The sequence below is a fragment of the Mauremys reevesii genome, linkage group 12 (genome assembly GCF_016161935.1).
Source record: "Mauremys reevesii isolate NIE-2019 linkage group 12, ASM1616193v1, whole genome shotgun sequence".
Lineage (NCBI taxonomy): Eukaryota > Metazoa > Chordata > Testudines > Geoemydidae > Mauremys > Mauremys reevesii.
Window position 1 is genome coordinate 13087125 of NC_052634.1, and position 16101 is coordinate 13103225.

The following is a 16101-nucleotide window of genomic DNA, read 5'->3' on the forward strand; positions in this document are numbered from 1 at the left end:
GGTGGTGGTGGTGGCTATTTTTTGTCAAATCAAAAAACTTGAAAACATTTAAATTTGAATCAACTAAATCATTTCAAGTAGATTTGAACAGCATTTGAGCATTTTCTGTTTGTTTCAAGTTAATCAAAATGTTTTGAAATTAATCAAAATGAACTTGTGGGAAACAATCATTTTGAGTTGATAAATTTGACAAAAATGCTCTTTGTTTGTTTTTTGAACCAAAAAACATCTAGTCAAAAAAAATGTCACCTAGGTCTAGTGTTCAGAAGCCTTAATTAATTTCTTGATTTCCAATGTTTGGCTTCTGACAGATAAAACCTTCAGAGAAAAAGAAAGGAAAATGCCTGAATGAGGTGAATTCTGCCCTTTGAAAACAAATCCTTTAAGAATAGGTGGGGCAGCATCACTAGGGTTACAGACATTGTGAAAGGACAATGAGAATATGGTCTTGTGAGCTCTGTAATTAATGTTCTCCTTTATGATGTTCCCATGACTCTTACCAGAATCAGCAAAGTGATAAACACTGGATGGAAACATGCCCATTCCTTGTGGCAGTGCAAAGGATAAGGACTCAGGTAGGGTCTCCTCTAAGGAAATCCATCATGTCATTTAGGGTGAGAAAGGAACCATCTTTTTGTTCGGTGTTTGTACAGCACTTATCACAATGAGGACCTGGTCCGTAACTGAGGCTCCCAAATGCTACAGTAATACAAATCATAAATAGCTTTATGGCTCTCTAAGGGGCAAGTGTGGGAGAAGACAATACTCAAATGACAGTGTCTGATTTTCTAATGTGATTAACATCATTAGCTGCATCTGAAGAAGTGGGTTTTTACCCACAAAAGTTTATGCCCAAATAAATCTGTTAGTCTTTAAGGTGCCACTGGACTCCTTGTTATCATTAGCTGTTTTCTCTTCAGTTTATTGCTCTGTTGCCATTTTTAACCAGGTGGAAACACAGGCCCAAAGTCAGAGTTTGCTGTAGGCAGCATTGTTTTGGCAAGTCAATTTTCGTCCTTTCAATTCTTCTTCTGTCCACCAAAAGGGAAAGGATGGAAAGGGCCTGGGCAGCATAACCAATAAATACATCTGATCAAAACCATCCAGAGAGACCCTGGGTAGTCCCTGTGCCCATCACGTAAGGCTGGAAGAGGCTGCCTGCCTCAGCTACACTGTTTAGATGGGCAGAAAAGCACCCCGTGAGTGAACGGGGTGTATGTGTGGGGTGGTCAGTCCCCTCACCCTAGTCTCTGAGAACTCCTCTTGGGTAGTTATATTGATAACCAGCGTATCCAGAGTTACAGCAGTTAATGCTAGGAAGAAGAGCATGGGAGTAGAGCTAAAGCCTCGTGCTTCTGTGTACCCCCCTTACAGAATCTCTCGACCTCAAACCCCACACCCTTTGGCTGAAGGCAATGTGCATGAGAGTGAATTTTGAAATCAGGTGACTCTGCATAGGAATCACTGGCCTAAATAAATGGACTTCCCCAGGGATGTCTCCTCACCCAGGCCATTCACTTCAGCTCCAGTCTAAGGGCGAACAGTCCTGTCAAACAAACCTGGTTCTTCAGAAAGTCTCTAGCATGTCCTTCTTAGCTATTAGTGCCAACTCCCTGGTCCTTCCCATTCCCTTCCAGGGCTTTTAGAACCAACCCAGGATGTAGAGTCCCTTTTATATGGGAAGAGATTTACCAGTGCTGCCTTTGCCACTCTGGGCACTTTTTCTCCAATGTGGAGACCCAGGTGTTGCCTTCCTGCTGCTCTTCTGGATGTGAGCATCAGCTGCAGAGACAATTAAAGATGTCCCTTTGGATGCGGGTGCAGGAATAAACTGGGAAGTTCCTCTAATCCTCATATGTAATGCCAGAAAAGGAGGAGTCTAATGTAAAGAATTGTTATTTTTGTTCTGACCTACTTTAGCTAAAGAGATTTGGAAGCTTGTTTAGTAATAAGATAAGCCGTGCATTTCGGAATAATTAGAAATGTGTTGAGGCACAATCCAGGGAAACACTAGCTAGGAGACCGAGTTAGGCTTCTGAATGGAGAATGTGCCAAGAAAAAAAACAGAGGAAGGAATGCCCCTGCCCCCAAGGTCTTTATAGGATAAGTTGTCAGACAAATCTATAAGCACAGACAGCTAATGTCCACTGAAAGCCACGTGAGTCTTTCCATTGATTTCAGAGGGCATTAGATCAGGTCTATGATGCAGTGGGTGATGATTCAGGATATATTTTGAAAGTCTAGTTTTACATAGAACTCATGACCGGTCATTGACAATATCAGGAGGGATGAGCTGGAGTGCCAATGAGAAACGCAGTTGGGAAAATAATTGAAATACTTTCCTCATGGATTGAATTTTCTAAATGGGCAACCTACCCTAAATTCTCAATTACTGAGGGACAATCTTCCACTCATTCCTTTATTTGCTTTCTACAACCAACTCACTGTACAACTTTTCATAAGGGATGTACCGACTATCTAAACTGTATTGTTAAATTTATTCACCTATATTTGGGTTATTGCTGATTATGCACTATATGTATCTTATGGCTTTTAAAACAAACTTTATATTTGTGGATAATCTAAACACTATACCCAGATATATAGACACACTTTTCTTAACCCGTGTACTATATAACTTTTTAACATGAGCTTTAATAATTTTCTTATTTCTTTGAGAATCTCTGGGGAAGAGTATTCTATAAGTGGAAAGAATGCAGTGGAGGATCCATTTGTAACTTTATTTCATTCAAAGTTTGATTTGTGTATTTGTTGATTTTTTTAAAGTTGTTTTTGAAGATGGAGAATACACCTCTACCCCGATATAATGTGACCTGATATAACACGAATTCAGATATAATGTGGTAAACAGTGCTCCGGGCGGGGGGGGGAAGGGCTGCGCACTCTGGTGGATCAAAGCAAGTTTGATATAATGCGGTTTCACCTATAACACGGTAAGATTTTTTGGCTCCCGAGGACAGCGTTATATCGAGGTAAAGGTGTACTTGGCATGGATATCACACCCCCTTCGCCTAGGTCAACAATTTCTCTCACCAGCCAGGCTGCACAGGAGAGAATTCCATCCCTGGGCCTCAACACTCCTCCAGTTGCAGGGAAGTTGAAATCTGGATCCAATTTTCACAACACTGTTCACTATATAAAAAAATTTTATTTCTTTTTTTGTCTGTATGATAGTCATCACTGGGGCCTTCATGGCTAAGGCTGTGACCCTCTACAGCTAGCCGGCAGACCTGAATACTATGTAGCTCACGTACAGAGGGGGGCGTGAATGCACATTGAGCAAGTGGGTTACACGTAGATAATTGTTGTGACATATTTTCCCTTGGTTAACAGTTTAAAAAAATGAACCAATCCAAGGCAGTAGGCACAGATGAACTTTAGTTAAAGAAAATTAAATTCAAATGTAGCCAGGGTCCAGAATTAAAGCCTTCCCAAGCCACCAAAACAGGAAAGCAGAAAGACAAGAGCATTATAACCAATAAATACCTTTGATCAAAACTAGTAATGGGTGAATTTGTTCAATGTAATTTCACACACCCCTTAAATGGCATGAGTTCAAGAGGTCAGCTCCATCTCAAACCCACTCTAGGAGTGAAGGGATGAGTTAAGAGAGAAAGATACAGTTAAGGAGAAGATGGGAAAACAACAGACTGTGGACCACATTAAAGAAATGCAAACAACAAATACAAAAACAGAGCAAACGGGGAAAAAGACAAAATCCTAATGGAAACAACACATTATCTAAAAAGCACTCACTTGTGGCAGCTGATGGGGGGAAGGTCCGCGTTTCCACACAGCCCAAGTTTTTCTTCAACTAGAAAGGCATGAAAAATTGAATCAGCTTTGGAAAAAAGATGGGGATTTCCCATTTGTTTTTTAATAAACAAAGGTGATGGGAAGGTGATGGGAAGGAAAGGTTTGTGAACTCAAGCTAGCTTTACAAGCCTAAACTAACATCCTTGAGTATTAAGTCCAATTCTGGGTACCACCTTTCATAAAATATGTGGACAAATTGGAGAGTGCCCAGAGGAGAGCAACGAAAAAGACAAAAGGTTTAGAAAACCTGACCTATGAGGAAAGGTTAAAAAAAATCTGGGCATGTTTAGTCTTAAGAAAAGAAGACTGAAGGGGGAACCTGATAACAGTCTTCAAATATGTTAAGGGAAGTTATAAAGAGGACTGTGATCAATTGTTCTCCAAGCCCACTGAAGGTAGGACAAAATGTAATGTGCTTAGTCTGCAGCAAGGGCATTTAAGTTAGATATTAGGAAAAACTATCTTTATAGTTAAAAAGGTAAGTTCTATAATAGGGTTCAAGGGAGGTTGTGAAGGTTAAGAACAGGTTGGACAAACACCTGTCAGGAATAGTCTAGGCTGGCGTGGTGTTGCATCAGTACACAATGTTTATTTTGATGACTTCTTGAGGTCTTTTCCAGCCCTACATTTCTATGATTCTATGAAGATGTTATCAAAGTTCTTTTTTATAGGACGGGCGGGGCAAGTAATTATTAGCTAGTGAGGCTCCAGTTAGCTTGTGTAGACATCTTGAAAGTATTAAGTATTTACTGGAAATACCAGTGCACATGTCTGTTCTCTGGTCACCTCTCTAAGGCATTTCTATTGTCTCCATCATTTTAGCGTCTAGACATTGACTGCCGAATAGTAGTTTGGCTAAGTAGATGGGCTCTATCTCGTGTGAGTCCCTTCCTCACACATACATCTGCAATAGGGCTTTTCATAATGCAAGTGACTTTCCCAAGCCACAGTGGAATTACTATCAGATAACTGGATCTCTCCTATGACGAACTCTTGATATAAAGCAGCTTGTGGAGAGTAAGCCCTTGGAGGGTTTAACAATCTTCCTGCTCCGTAGGTAGCTGTGACAACACAAACTCACCAGCACAATCAACCTGGTCACCAATCTACGTCTTTCCTCAACACAAACCATAAGATGAAGAAACCTACAGAGGAGACACTAGCCTGCATCTGAAATGAAGGTCACCAGACAGCTGTTGAAAACCCGTGCACCCAGCAAACAGCCAACCCACACAGAGCCAAAACAGAAAAGCCCCAGGCCTTCACAGCCTCATGTCATCCAGTGCAAGGCCAGTGGTCAACAAATTCCTCACCATCCAGGGCCCAAGACTCTCACCTGATCTAGCCTCCATGACAGAAACTTGGCTGATTGACATTAAGGCCCAGTGCAAGTTCACTCTGTTCCCTCAAGCTACTTTATACACCACTGAAGAATTCAGTGGTTGTCTATTCCCCTCTGGAATAGCTCTAATACAGGAAAGGTTCTACCGATGCAAAGTCCTTTCAGTGCATCCATGTAACTTGTGAGACCAAGGACTAATTAAGCATGGTCAACCAGCTGATCTTTAGCCCCCTCAGACAGTAAAGGCTGCCCCGAAGAGCCAATCAAGATGTTATCTAAAGGTAATAATTGGAGATATACCAATATCCTAGAACTGGAAGGGACCTCGAAAGGTCACAGAGTCCAGCCCCCTGCCTTCACTAGCAGGACCAATTTTTGCCCCAGATCCCTAAGTGGCCTCCTCAAGGATTGAGCTCACAACCCTGGGTTTAGCAGGCCAATGCTCAAACCACTGAGCTATCCCTCTCCTATCTATCAGGAGAATGAAGTTTACAAGACTTGTTGACCTACTTCAGCACCAACACAGATGATGCTTCACATGGAACCTCACAATATTTCCCATCCAACCTCTCTGCCCGCCTTTCTCACAAGTAATCTCTGGGCCTGTGCATACAATTGGACATATCCTACTGATATCCTACGGATTTTAAATACCAAAACTGCTCACATGTGCTGGTCAGGCCACTCCCTATTGCAGGCAGGATCAGAACATGCCCCCATCAAACAGGACCTAGCACAACGGGCCCTGGTGCATGACTGAGGCTCCTAGATGCTACTGTCATAGAAATATTGTAATTATTAAACTGCATTTTAATACATAGCAGCATAGATTTACCTTCTAAAGTAATGTATAATAGCATTAATTGTGAGCCAACCAAATTTTAGATACAATTTAAAAAATAGGTATAATATATGAAACAATTATTTAATCAGTATAAATACATTTTATCTTTTATTAGTAAAAATCAATGTTTAAAGGAGCCATTTAATCAATAAAATATTGTGTTAATACTTTGCCTTGGTACAAAATATTTTGTTTATAATGGCAGATACAGTGGTAAATTTATGCATTTTCAAATAATATTCAATTTCACATATTCTGAAAGTATATTGAGAATAAAATTATTTGCTCAAGCTCTGATAAACCTGAAGTTTAACAAGAATGCATTCATCTAGGAATAGAGTGCAGTGGACAAGAATTAAGTGTAATTGTTGGAATAGCTTTTAAGTAAAAAAATTATGTTATGTTGATCTTCTCTGGTTTTATACTGCCACATCTCTGCTGATGTTTTGTAAAATCCTGCAGAGACCCACCAGGTTCATATTAACATATCTGGGTAATGATTTCATATCTAATGTTAGTCCCTCTTACAAGCTGTTTTGTTCCATTAAAGGCAGCCCTTTTCACATCAGTTCATACTAAATAAATAAATCCAACTAACCATCCAAATAAAGTTATAAAATGTATAGGCAATTTTGTCATATTTCCTGGGCTTTCCTAGAAATATTCAGTATCTCATTATCACTCACAGTTAGCAATTTAGACATGATGGGCATAGGTTTATCATTTTCCCGCCTTTTTCAGCCAGATCTGACAGACTGTGTGAGGTGGCTGAAGGCCCAATTTAAGCACTTCAGGGAGGAATTTCTGAAGCAAACAAATAATATTTTCCCCTTCAGTGGTGCCTGGTATGAGATCTATTTTCTAGGTCATTATGCTTCTCTTCATATTTGTCCATTTTGTTTTTCAGTGAGATAAATTTTACCCCTAAGCTCATTAGTTTACACAGCAGTTTGTTAGTCATGTTCTATATAAGCCAGATGAGATTTAATACTGAAGACCTCTCTAGAAAGGGACAAAAATAATCTTTGACATCATTTCCAATCTCTCTGTCATATTTTCAGTGCTGCTATGTCGTAAGTTAGACTCTGCGGAGTTGCAGCTCCTTCCATTTTCAATGACTTGCTTAGGTCAGTGAGCCAGAATATCATTTGTTGCCCCTTTTAAACTCACAAATCTATCTTTAATTACCCATATTTTATCCAATCAGTTAAGATTTAGCTTTTATGAGAGAAACTTTTTGTCAATTTGTCCAAAAGATTGTAATTTAAAATAAACTTGTGGGTGAGGAGTAAGGACATCCAACAGGGAGGCAGCCATTTTGCCAGTTACCATGAGACATGCTCACACCTTTTTACTCTTTTCTTTTTTTGTAATAATTTTTATTATAAAACACTCAAGGTTATGTTATGAAACCATCCATAAGTTACACTCATCACATTTCCATCTCTACATCCCTATTAGGGACAAAAAGGGATAGACCCAGCTATTTGCCTGAAGAATGTTCCTCAGACCCCATTTATGGCAAGGTAAGGGGCGGGGGCTGAGCGCTCCAGCGGGCTACACAGCATTCTTACACACTGGGGCCAGGAGGAGGGGATGGATAAGGGGCAGGGAGCAGTTGGAGGGGGCGGAGGTTCTGGGGGCCGTCAGGCCATGGGGAACGGGGGGGGTGGGTAGGCGTGGGAGTTCTGGGGGTCTGTCGGGGTGGTGGTGAGGAATGGGGTCGGGGCAGTCAGGGGCCAGGGAGCTGGGCGAGCTGGGTAGGGGGGCAGTTAGGGTGGGGTCTCAGGAGGGGTGGTCGGGGACAAGGAGTGGGGAGGTTGATGGATTGCGGGTTCTGAGGGGGGCAGTCGGGGGCAGGATGTGGTGGGGGTTGGATGGGGAGGCACAGCCTTCCCTACCCAGCCCCCAATATAATTTTGCAACCCCGATGTGCAGGGCTGGCTTTAGGAAGTGTGGGGCCCGATTTCAATGGGGCCCCGGCAGGAACGACTAATAAAACGTAAAAAAACACGTGGGGCTCCAAGTCTTGGGTGGCACTTCGGTGGCGGGTCCTTCACTTGCTCTGGGTCTTCGGCGGCACTGAAGAACCCACCGCTGAAGTGCCGCCGAAGACCCGGAGTGAGTGAAGGACCCGCTGCCGAAGTGCCGCCAAAGACCCGGTAGGGAACTAGTTGTTAAGATTTTGGCAGCTCATCACTGGGTACACCAACTCATCTAGATATTTGCCTAGTTTTACAAAAGGCTACATAAAAAGCACTAGTGAAGTCAGTACAAACTAAAATGTACTATAATGATTTGTTTATATTGCTCTATATAGTGAATTGTATGTACTTTATATTCCATAAGAACATAAGAAAGGCCGTACCGGGTCAGACCAAAGGTCCATCTAGCCCAGTATCTGTCTACCGACAGTGGCCAATGCCAGGTGCCCCAGGGGGAGTGAATCTAACAGGCAATGATCAAGTGATCTCTCTCCTGCCATCCATCTCCATCCTCTGACGAACAGAGGCTAGGGACACCATTCTTACCCATTCTGGCTAATAGCCATTTATGGACTTAGCCACCATGAATTTATCCAGTCCCCTTTTAAACATTGTTATAGTCCTAGCCTTCACAGCCTCCTCAGGTAAGGAGTTCCACAAGTTGACTGTGCGCTGCGTGAAGAAGAACTTCCTTTTATTTGTTTTAAACCTGCTGCCTATTAATTTCATTTGGTGACCCCTAGTTCTTGTATTATGGGAATAAGTAAATAACTTTTCCTTATCCACTTTCTCAACATCACTCATGATTTTATATACCTCTATCATGTCCCCCCTTAGTCTTCTCTTTTCCAAGCTGAAGAGTCCTAACCTCTTTAATCTTTCCTCGTATGGGACCCTCTCTAAACCCCTAATCATTTTAGTTGCCTTTTTCTGAACCTTTTCTAGTGCTAGAAAATCTTTTTTGAGGTGAGGAGACCACATCTGTACACAGTATTCGAGATGTGGGCGTACCATGGATTTATATAAGGGCAATAATATATTCTCAGTCTTATTCTCTATCCCTTTTTTAATGATTCCTAACATCCTGTTTGCTTTTTTGACCGCCTCTGCACACTGCGTGGACATCTTTAGAGAACTATCCACGATGACGCCAAGATCTTTTTCCTGACTCGTAGCTAAATTAGCTCCCATCATGTTGTATGTATAGTTGGGGTTATTTTTTCCAATGTGCATTACTTTACATTTATCCACATTAAATTTCATTTGCCATTTTGTTGCCCAATCACTTAGTTTTGTGAGATCTTTTTGAAGTTCTTCACAATCTGCTTTGGTCTTAACTATCTTGAGAAGTTTAGTATCATCTGCAAACTTGGCCACCTCACTGTTTACCCCTTTCTCCAGATCATTTATGAATAAATTGAATAGGATTGGTCCGAGGACTGACCCTTGGGGAACACCACTAGTTACCCCTCTCCATTCTGAGAATTTACCATTAATTCCTACCCTTTGTTCCCTGTCCTTTAACCAGTTCTCAATCCATGAAAGGACCTTCCCTTTTATCCCATGACAGCTTAATTTACGTAAGAGCCTTTGGTGAGGGACCTTGTCAAAGGCTTTCTGGAAATCCAAGTACACTATGTCCACGGATCCCCCTTGTCCACATGTTTGTTGACCCCTTCAAAGAATTCTAATAGATTAGTAAGACACGATTTCCCTTTACAGAAACCATGTTGACTATTGCTCAAGAGTTTATGTTTTTCTATGTGTCTGACAATTTTATTCTTTACTATTGTTTCAACTAATTTGCCCGGTACCGATGTTAGACTTACCAGTCTGTAATTGCCGGGATCACCCCTAGAGCCCTTTTTAAATATTGGCGTCACATTAGCTAACTTCCAGTCATTGGGTACGGCCGATTTAAAGGACAGGTTACAAACCTTAGTTAATAGTTCCGCAACTTCACATTTGAGTTCTTTCAGAACTCTTGGGTGAATGCCATCTGGTCCCGGTGACTTGTTAATGTTGAGTTTATCAATTAATTCCAAAACCTCCTCTAGTGACACTTCAATCTGTGACAGTTCCTCAGATTTGTCACCTACAAAAGCCAGCTCAGGTTTGGGAATCTCCCTAACATCCTCAGCCGTGAAGACTGAAGCAAAGAATCCATTTAGTTTCTCCGCAATGACTTTATCGTCTTTAAGCGCTCCTTTTGTATTTTCATCATCAAGGGGCCCCACTGGTTGTTTAGCAGGCTTCCTGCTTCTGATGTACTTAAAAAACATTTTGTTACTACCTTTGGAGTTTTTGGCTAGCCGTTCTTCAAACTCCTCTTTGGCTTTTCTTATTACACTCTTGCACTTAAGTTGGCAGTGTTTGTGCTCCTTTCTATTTGCCTCACTAGGATTTGACTTCCACTTTTTAAAGGAAGTCTTTTTATCTCTCACTGCTTCTTTTACATGGTTGTTAAGCCACGGTGGCTCTTTTTTAGTTCTTTTACTGTTTTTCTTAATTTGGGGTAAACATTGTAGTTGGGCCTCTATTATGGTGTCTTTAAAAAGGGCCCATGCAACTTGCAGGGATTTCACTTTAGTCACTGTACCTTTTAACTTTTGTCTAATTAACCCCCTCATTTTTGTATAGTTCCCCCTTTTGAAATTAAATGCCACAGTGTTGGGCAGTTGTGTTCTTCCCACCACAGGGATGTTGAATGCTATTGTATTATGGTCACTATTTCCAAGCGGTCCTGCTATAGTTACCTCTTGGACCAGCTCCTGCGCTCCACTCAGGATTAAATCTAGAGTTGCCTCTCCCCTTGTGGGTTCCCGTACCAGCTGCTCCATGAAGCAGTCATTTAAAGTATCGAGAAATTTTATCTCTGCATTTCGTCCTGAAGTGAAATGTTCCCAGTCAATATGGGGATAATTGAAATCCCCCACTATTATTGTGTTCTTAATTTTGATAGCCTCTCTAATTTCCCTTAGCATTTCATCATCACTATTACTGTCCTGGTCAGGTGGTCGATAATAGATCCCCGATGTTATATTTTTACTAGAGCATTAAATTTCTATCCATAGATACTCTATGGAACATGTGGATTCGCTTACGATTTTTACTTCATTTGAATCTACACCTTCTTTCACATATAGTGCCACTCCTCCCCCTGCACAACCTGTTCTGTCCTTCCGATATATTTTGTACCCCGGAATGATTGTGTCCCATTGGTTGCTCTCAGTCCACCAGGTTTCTGTGATGCCTATTATATCTATATCCTCCTTTATCACAAGGCACTCTAGTTCACCCATCTTATTATTTAGACTTCTGGCATTTGTGTACAAGCACTTTAAAAACTTGTCCCTGTTTATTAGCCTGCCTTTTTCTGATGTGCCAGATTCTTTTTTATGTGACTGTTTATCATCTGATCATTATACTTACATTATACTTTTCAGTCCTCTGCTCCTGACTATAACCTGGAGATTCTTTATCATCAGACTCTCCCCTAGGAGAAGTCTGTGTCCGATCCACACGCTCCTCTGCAGCAGTCGGCTTTCCCCCATCTCCTAGTTTAAAAACTGCTCTACAACCTTTTTAATGTTTAGTGCCAGCAATCTGGTTCCACTTTGGTTTAGGTGGAGCCCATCTCTCCTGTATAGGCTCCTCCCATCCCAAAAGTTTCCCCAGTTCCTAATGAACGTGAACCCCTCCTCTCTACACCATCGTCTCATCCACGCATTCCAATTGATTTATTTTATAATTATATGGTAAAAATGAGGAAGTCAGCAATTTTTCATTAATAATGTGCTGTGTCATGTCTGTATTTTTATGTTTGATTTTGTAAGCAAGTAGATTTTAAGTGAAGTGAAACTTGGGGTATGCAAGACAAATCAGATTCCTGAACGGGGTACAATAGTCTGGAAAGGTTGAGAGCCACTGCATTAAACAACAGTGATTTGTACAACACTGATTCCTTGAACACCCATGAATCTAGCATTCCCTCGTGCCTGAGTGACAGGTCTGCTCCCAATGAGAACAATTTGCATTGTTAAGCATTTCAGTGCATTTGTTTGTCTAACACCTATTCGTTTAGAGTGCAATAACGTAAAATGCCAGCTGTGCCCTTTTGCTTGCTGAGCAATGGCAATAGCAATAGCAAAAAAGAAGCTGTGTCAAAATTTCAAATACCTGTCCATTCTTCAGGACTGAATTGAGGGCAACATAAGGAAATGCTAAAAGGGACTGGCTCTATGGCTAATATTCACCTTTGTAGATTTTTAACAGTTACAGTTCAGTAGTGCCAGTCATAAAACAAACCCCCCTGATTCATGAATACTGTCACCAAAAATTGTGATTTGTGTTGAATCATATTATTCAATGTGAAGTATTCAGGAAACCACTGTGTATTTGTGATGCGTTCACAAACTCCCAAGTTTCATAAATTTTAACAGGAATGAGTATTTGTCCGCAAAATTCATCCCCTTAAATGTATTATTTACTTTCAACTAATTGTTATTGATTATTCTCTTGTTTAAAAAGCTTCAGTCATCAAGTCAGGGAGCAGAAACAAAACCATATGACCTAGACAACCAACCACACAATAGCAAATAGCCAAAACAAATCACAGCCTGAAAATTAATCTTCCAAACTACTCAGTGAACACTTATGAAAAACCAATTTGATTTTAAAAAATAATTGACAGATAATTTCAATGTTTATTTTAAGCATTTTTATTTAAATGTTGACAAAATTTTGTGTTTTAAGCTTTTAAAAAATTTTTTAGCAGTTAAATTTTCACAGTTGTGAGAAATATTATGCCAGACAATGGGTGGGGAGGTCAGACAATTTAACAGTAGATGTTGAGATTCAAAATGTTAAAGCTTTGTAACCATTAAAACACAAGCTATTAACATCACATTGTCAAAAATATATAAAATAAATGCCCTTAAATCAAACTCTAATCAGTTTTCAAGCAGTATTTTTCTTAGTTTGCCTCTGTAAATTTCAATCATTATTGATTGATGGGAAAAAGCAATTCTGTTTGTGTGGTGGGGAGGGCACGAAATCAACTTTTACTGATGAATATCTAATCCTTCCAAGTCTAAATATTTTCAGACAGGAGAGCTCAGTGTTATGTTTTGGCATACACACAGAGAATTCGATTAAAAAAACCCAATCATACTCTTCCTGGAAGGTTGCAACATAACACTACTTTATTTTCTAGAATTCAGAACAACATGCAAGAATCTAAAAACAGAGGGAAAGAAAAACAGGCTGCTCCCTACTGCAGGGAGGCACAACTCACCCCACCTTGCTTTAAGTGAGCTCTTTTCAAACTGACTCTTCTGTTATGCTTCGCTATAGAATCTTCTACCCTGCAAGCAGGACCTAAAACACCCCTCACTGCTGATCCTCTTACAGTGATAGCTTGCAATTCCAGCACAGTCCTCAATATACCACACCTAGTTTATGAATTATTCATTAACCAGGGATTGGATCCTGCCAAGTGCTGAGTACTCTGGCTGCATCCAATGAAACATTTAGGCATGTGACCAACTTTCAGACCATGAATATTCCATTGACTTTAATCGGATTACTCTCATGTGCTTAAAGTTGAGCACGTGCTTAAATGTTGTACTGGTGCAAGCCACTGAGCTCAGCACCTTGCGGTACTGAGAGACTCAAAAGAGGGGCTTAAATTCATGCTGAATACTGGACAAAATTTTCCATACATAGATGCTTCAAGTTAGACACTGAATTGCATATTTAAGCACCCAAGTGGCCTAATATGTCAAGATGCAGCAAGAGATGCTACAGATGCATCTGAAAGCCCCCAAATGAGCTACCTCTTAAACAGCAGCACCAATATCAGGAGTAGAGAAAGGCCAAAATAAATAAATAAAATTCAGTGCGTACTTAATTTGCCAAAATGCATTTTTCAGGGCACCAAAATTATCTGTGAATTTAGGTCAAATTTGGCAAATAGTTTTGGTTGGAAAAAAAACCTGGAAAAAAGAAAAAGGGTCTCCAGTTTTTAAAATGACTTTTAAATGAAATGGCATTTTGAATTTACATTCAAAACATTTCATTTGACCAAACAATTTTTGTTTGTGTTTTCTCCATTTGGCAAGAAAACTAAAAACCTTCACTTTCAGTTAGAAACTAAACAGTACTTTTTTCAGCTCAGCAACTGAACAAAAAAAATAATCAATTTTTCCACTCATCTTAGTTGGGAGTAAGGAGAAGATTTTCAATGACAGAAAGTGCATTGGTATTTCTACTGAAAAAGATGGGAAAAGAAGCTGAGGTGCTTGTAGACATCAAAGCTACCTTGCAGCAGTAAATGTAGGCCAAAGGGGTCTGAAATAGGGATGGGGGAATCTTCTGAGACAGGCTTGAGCAATGACTAAATACAGAGAGCAAGGCTAAGAGAGGAGGGAACTGTTTATTGACCATAACATTAGAATCAGTGGTTTCTATATGTGGAACTGCCAGAGTGCAGATTTGTCCATCTCTGTTCAACGTTAACAGGACTTTTTGTACAATTTGTACAAATAAAATCACACTAGAAGACACACCTGAGTCTGTCTCACTAGTTTTTCTTTCAAGGGGAAGCTACCCACATCAAAGTCCCCAAGTTTTCTACTACTTGGCAAAGGGGCAGCATTGGTCTGCGGACCCTTGTCCTCTCAGCTCTATGGTTCAGTATGAATGTAAAGAATATGCCATCTACAATCAATTTTTTAAACATCAGTGGGGAAAAAAAAGCATGGATGCATGCATGTTCTAAAGGGTTTTAATAGAACTAATAGGGGAGAGAAGGTGTTTCCACATCTTGAGACTATGTTTATGCTAGAAAAAATAATATCACTCACCTCTTATATAATAAAATAAAAATAAATATTTGCCAGCTCTTATATTGCATTTTTTACCTGAAGATCTCAAAGCACTTTATAAAGTAGTTCAGTATCATTATCCTTATTTTACAGATTGGGAAACTGAGGCACACAAAGGTGAAGCGACTTGCCCAAGCTCAGAACCATGGCTGAGCTAGGAATAGAATCCAGGTCTCAATTCTACTCCAGTGCTTTATCTACCAGGTTACACCCACTGAAGCATTAGTATTAAGTGTTTACTGGGGAAAAAAAACAACACACACACACACAAAATTTCCTTTTAAAATTCCTCAGGATCTTTAGGAAAGAACCACCAGCTGGGACCCATCATCCTCCCTTTTCATCTGATCCAGTAAATGCATGTCTGACTTAATTTTTTCAGATTCAATCTCTTTGTCTCCAATGTTTCTCTTCCACTTCTTAAGGCAGCTGCAATAGACATGCACCGATACAGATGCAATTGAAAAGAACCTAACAACTCTGATATGTTTACCTCCTGCATGCATAAGTAGTTTTTGAAGGCCCAGCATATTTGTTAGAGGATACCAAAAATGGGGCTCTTGGCCTCCATTTTCCCCCAAATTAACATAGTATAAGAGCTTTGACTTTTAGTTAAACCACTTCAGTGAAGAATGTCTTGCCCGGTAGTTATGCTTGTATGCAGATAGTCATGCCGTTGAGACCAACCTGGCATGTACCCAGCATTTCATTGGTTTGACTGGATGACCCAGAGAAGACAACAACTGCAATTTACTGCTGCCAAAAGCGTACATCCGTTAAGTATTTCAACGCTATTCCCTGCTCTTCTTGCAAGTTTTGTATCTTCTGGCTTGCTTTTTCAGATTGCCCTCAAACTTTCAATAAGAAGCTACCAGTCAAATAATGTCCAAGTCAACATATTTTATTGCCTTGCATCAAGCAAAGATATGGAACTGCAGGGGTCTGCTGTCCTGTGCATCTTAAAGCTATTGGCACCAATAGGAGTTTTGTCGACACATCAAAGTTAAACCTCTCACTGTATCAGTCTAATGGAATTTAGAGAGCTTTGTACCTATTGTGGCTCACTGACAAATCCTGGCTAGTTTCTGTAATATACGCACATCCAACTATTCTCCCCCGGCCTAGCCTCATCACATACCAGTAAACAATGGTGTAATTTGTGGCAATGAGGAGGAGAGTACCCACATAGTGCCAGCTGAAGCACAT

At 40.4% G+C, this 16101-nt stretch overlaps 1 long non-coding RNA gene across 1 annotated transcript; it reads left to right on the plus strand.

Moving 5' to 3' along the window:
• The first annotated feature begins 483 nt into the window (after positions 1–483).
• LOC120375447 lies at positions 484–15250 on the plus strand. Its single transcript, XR_005586549.1, has 4 exons — positions 484–575; positions 7485–7549; positions 13224–13319; positions 14989–15250. It is a non-coding gene; the product is annotated as an uncharacterized LOC120375447 (long non-coding RNA).
• The last annotated feature ends 851 nt before the right edge of the window (positions 15251–16101 follow it).